Raw genomic sequence first — 5,231 nt, forward strand, 5'->3', positions numbered from 1 at the left:
AATAATAAAATAATCATCTTAATAAAGAAATTTATTAATTTAATAAATTTAAGAAGATAACAGATAAAAACTTCAGTTGAGGGTCTGTTTGAGTTTATTGGATGTCTGATTTGACTGGAGGAAGATTGTGTAGGACAGTAAAAAATCATACTGTAAACACCATCATACTTTCTTGGCATTGATCAATTTGGTGCAAGTATGAAGAATTAATAGTTTGGCCTTGGAGCCCTCAGGGTGGTGCAGCGGTTAAGTTCGCGTGTTCCGCTTCAGCGGCCGGGGGTTTGCCGGTTGGGATCCCGGGTGCGGACATGGCACAGCTTGTCAAGCCATGCTGTGGCAGGCATCCCACATATAAAGTGGAGGAAGATGGGCACAGATGTTAGCTCGGGGTATATGTGTTTGGACTTATGAATACTTCAATAAATACAGTGTTAACATTCTGCTTATGTTTCTGTGGGTCAAATGAGATTAACCATTTCTTGTGTGATATCCCACCTCTCCTTTTGATATCTTGCTCAGATATGTAGGTCAATGAGTTAGTGATATTCACCATCTTTGGTTTCATTGAACTGATTACTCTTTCAGGACTTTTTGTGTCTTATTGTTCTTCATCCTGGCAGTGCTAAAGATCCAATCTACTGAGGGAAGGTTCAAAGCTTTCTCTAATTGCACCTCCCACTTAACTGTTGTTGCAATTTTCCAGGGAGCTCTGCTCTTCATGTATTTCTGGCTGAGTCCTTCCTACTCCCTGGATCAAGACAAAATGATCTCATTTTTTACACTCTTGTGACTCCCCTGTTAAACCCTCTGATTTACAGTCTACAGAACAAGGATATGAAAGAGATTCTGAAAAAACTTAAATAAAAATTAGTTCCATTGAAAAGTTATATGTATATATATTTTATCCCAATGTTACACTATAATACATGAAAATCAAAATTATTTTAAGTAATGTTGGGTGATCCAATAAATATTTATACTATGTTCCAGACATACAAATATGTCTCATTCCCTAAATACACCATGTTTCATTTTATGTCTTAAATTTATATTTGGTACTCCTATTTGTGGAAAAATTCTGGACTCTTATTTTGCCAAATTTTCATTTTCTCAATCTTTTATTCATGCATTAATTTAATTTCTAAAAGTTATTGAGAGTTTCCTAAGTGTCTGTTGCACGTCTTATGTGCTTTGTATTTCGTGCAGAATCCAACAGTTCTTATATTAATGAATCTTATCGCCTAATGAAAGTGGCAAATGTTAATTAAATAATCATTCAAATTATTTATAATGAAACTATAATTATGCCACAATGTGGAAAGACTGGACGCTATAAACCCCAAGTACAGTGTTCAAGTGTCGTGAACAAAGTTAAAAAGAACTTCCTGGAATTAGAGACAATCTGGGACCTAAGAGATAAGTAGGAATTAACTGAGAGCTGGTAGAGAAAGAATTCTAGGCAGATGTATCAGTAATTAGAAAAGCCTTGAAGTGGGCAGGAGCATGCGATTTCTGTGGAATTTAAAGAATTTTAAGTGTAGCTAGATTATGGAGATCAAGGGGACTGGCCTGATGAGTCAATCCCTGTGCTGCAATGCACAACTCAGTCACTCCTCCAGGCCCTTTCCTTCCCTCCAGCATTCTCCAAACTTGGTTCAAACACCACCCTGTGCCTCAGAACATTGTTGATCATCCAACTCTGTTTCCTAAACCATTACCTTTAACGTGAGGTTTGAACACTAAAGAGCAGATAAATAATGATATAATGGCATATTTTTACAAAGAATAAATAAATAATGACATATTTTTACAAAGAATACTATACAACCATGAGAGTGAATGTAGTACAACTGAATGCAGAAACACGGGTGGATAACACAAGCATATTGTTGAATGAATCAGTGCATACTGTAGTCATCCACTTGTGTGACTCAAAAAATATGAAACTAATCTATCATGATAAAACAAAAAGGTATTTACTCCTTGGAAGTAAAAGATTAGTGACTTAGGAGGGAGCATATAAAAGGCTTTTATGATACTGGTAATGCTGTATTTCTCGGTCTGAGTCCTGATTATAAATGTGTTTTTTGAAGTTATCTATCCGTATACTTATCATAAATATTCTCTCTATATATTCAAATATAGAGAAAAGGGTTTTTTTCTTTTTCCTTTTCACACCAAAAACGTTTTTAAAAAGCAAATTCCATTTACCGTTAGACTATAAGAAACCTCAGAATTTTGTTGTTATAAATTTTTATCCCTAGAAATGCTTTCCAAACAATAAAGTCCAATACATTTTTGTAAAATTAATGGTGTTACTTTCATAGAATCTTTCAGTGAATAACTATCCCTTTTACTATTAAAAAAGCAAGGATGACTGATTCAACCCAGGAGTACTCCTAATATTGTTTCCAGCAGCAAGAAGATTTAGTGAATCTGATTTTCCTTGGTACCGTTATCATGCACTGAACTTATTCATAATGGCCCATGACGAAGGGCCATTCAACTATTTTATAAAGAAAAGAATTTATAAATAGACAGTTGCCTAGATAGTATTATATTTAGAGCCACTGTGGCACTAGAGAAGTTATTAGACAGATATTTTTTTCTTACTTGCGTGTCTCTGATGTCTTAAAACCCAACTGGGTAATCTTCTTCCATGAGTTAAGAAAGTCAACTTCAATTAAATACAAATACCTTTGGGAAGTTAATTATCCAAATGTTAATAATAATGCAGCCATTAAGGCTCAGGTTTTAAGGAAAGTGTTAGAGGGAAGTTATGCTAAATGGTCTTCAGGGGCAGTCATGTTTAGGAAGCTAAATTTAGAACTTGCCTCAACAACGTGGGACCTGAAGAGATTTGCCATCCCTTGGGACAGAGAAGCACCTGATGGGAAAGTTAGTTTGGAAAGGAACAAGAACAAATTCTCCAAGGAAATTTCCCATTCCTTCAAATATGTATCAGAGAAGTAGATAATGGCAGCAAAGCTCTTGGGTAACACATATGCATCAGTGTCTTCAGTTTAACAGGTGGCAAATTATTACAATTACGTAGCTTGTGCTTGTTCTCCACAATATCTCCATAACAGTAAATTAAGTGTATTTGTACAAATGATCACACAATTAATTACAATAAAATACAAAAAAGCATTGAAATACATCAGTAACGTGTCCTTTACCCCAAACCAATAATTCTTTATTTTAATGATTTTAGCCTAAGATGTGGTCTAGCTTTGTAGGACCCTGGAAAAAGGTTATGTCTCTGTCTAGTTCCCAGTGAGTTTCAGCAGGAATGAATTACCTGGAGTATTTGTATGTATACACTGGCTTATACTTATCATTTTGTAAATTATTTTGTGTACGCACAGATTTTGCATTTACCTGCTTTACAGTAAAGAAAAAAGTTAATAGCAATGAGGCAGAATGTACAGTAAGGATAAATTATTTTATGTTACAATCAGCAGTAGAATTTAATGAACATGTGGAAATTTATACTTGTCACTGTAGGGGAGGAAGACATTTCCTCTTCCCAAGTGTGGGTTCGTCTGGCTGGAGAACAAATTAAATTCACGTGAGACAGAATAGCAAGAGAAAATTAAACAAAGCTTTATGAGGAACCATGGCCTGGGGCCTTTCTTCCCGAAGGAAGAAACGGCACCAAAGAAGTGAGGTGCACAGAGTGGTTATATACTCCCAAACAGGGTGTTTCACATATGATTGAAATGTCCCTCCCACAATAGTCAAAAGATTGCCCTGTCAGCACAGCGCTTGATGGACACAGCAGATAGTGGGTCTGCTGTCTTGGTGGGCGTAGCAGGAGGCAAGTCTATTGTCTGGAGCTGGACGATCACAGGTGAGAGCAGCAATCAGTTCCTAGCCTAAGGAAGGATGCTCAATCCTTAAAGAAATGCCAAGGTTGGGAGTGGGAGGGAAGTCAGTTACAGGAGGTTACCAGGCAAGCACAATAAAATGCAGATTTAAGTCCTTGCCTTTGGCATTGATTAAGAGTTTCTAGAGAGAAGGTCATCTCCTTTCTTCTTCCTGGTGCAGAGAGGGAGGCACCTTTTACAGATAGAGATTTACCTTACAAGTGTAAATGTGTCCTAAGAAAGGGCAAGTTCCATTCCTCCTTCCCTGTCCCAGTTTATCAAAAGCAATCAGGCTCAAATAATCCTGATGCCAAAGAGATATATCTTGGGGTGGCCAATTTCAGGTCCCTACATTACCATCCTGAAATGATTCACATATTCTAAAATAGTACTCAAAAGATGGTCAATACAGAGAGTATTCCCAATGCCACCATTGTTACATAATAAGGGGCACCATTTTCTCATTTTCTTGTGCTTCCTGGAAATGTGCAATACAGTGTTTATTTGATGCATTTATATCTTGGAATATGGTTACCCCATATCATTAGCAAACATCTGCACTACATCACATAATTATTATTTATTTTGTAGTGAGACTACTTAAGATCTAGGCTATTATCAACTTTGAGGTATATAATACAGTACTGTAACTATAATCACAGTGCTGTGCATTAGATCTATAGAACTTATTCCTCTTATAACTGCAAGGTTTTACCCCTCCACCCACATCTCCCCAACTCCGCCACCCTGAGCCCCAGGTAACCACCAATCTACACTGTGTTTCTATGAGTTCAGCTTTTCTAGATTCCACATATAAGTGATATACAGTATTTGTCTTTCTCTGTCTGACTCATCTCACTTAGCATAATGCTCTAAGTTCCTTACACTGTAGTTGGAACCTATTAAGAGTAAGCTTTTTGAGTCATGAAGCTATAATGCCTATGAAACTCCAGAAGTTTACTGACTATTTCTGGATCTCACTTTCAGTATCTGTATAATGAAGTTGTTAGAGACAACTCAGGAAACACAAGATAATATTTGAAATATATGATAATGTATATGGAAGAAAGTTAAATAGTGTAAGAAAAACACAAAAAAATTGGTAAGATATCCACAATGGTTTATATTTGAATCCATACCTTTTGCCTCATGAATCTAGTGCTGAATAAGGAGGTGCTTAAAAAGCACATTTATAGAAGGGAAAGTAGAAATATTTTATGGGGCAGAATAATGAGAACACACGATTTATCTCTCTGACCCAATGAAGGAGTCCAATCAAGGCGGGGACCAACATGGTTGACGAAGATTCAGGGAGGGTGGAGCATTACATTTGCAGCTTTACAGGTGGGATTTGGATACACA

General features: G+C 36.5%; 1 pseudogene; it reads left to right on the forward strand.

Annotated features, from left to right (window-relative positions):
* LOC124232316 (olfactory receptor-like protein OLF2) overlaps positions 1-864 on the forward strand; it is a 5,729-nt pseudogene extending 4,865 nt beyond the window's left edge.
* The last annotated feature ends 4,367 nt before the right edge of the window (positions 865-5,231 follow it).

This window comes from Equus quagga, unplaced genomic scaffold (assembly GCF_021613505.1).
Source record: "Equus quagga isolate Etosha38 unplaced genomic scaffold, UCLA_HA_Equagga_1.0 HiC_scaffold_4471_RagTag, whole genome shotgun sequence".
NCBI lineage: Eukaryota > Metazoa > Chordata > Mammalia > Perissodactyla > Equidae > Equus > Equus quagga.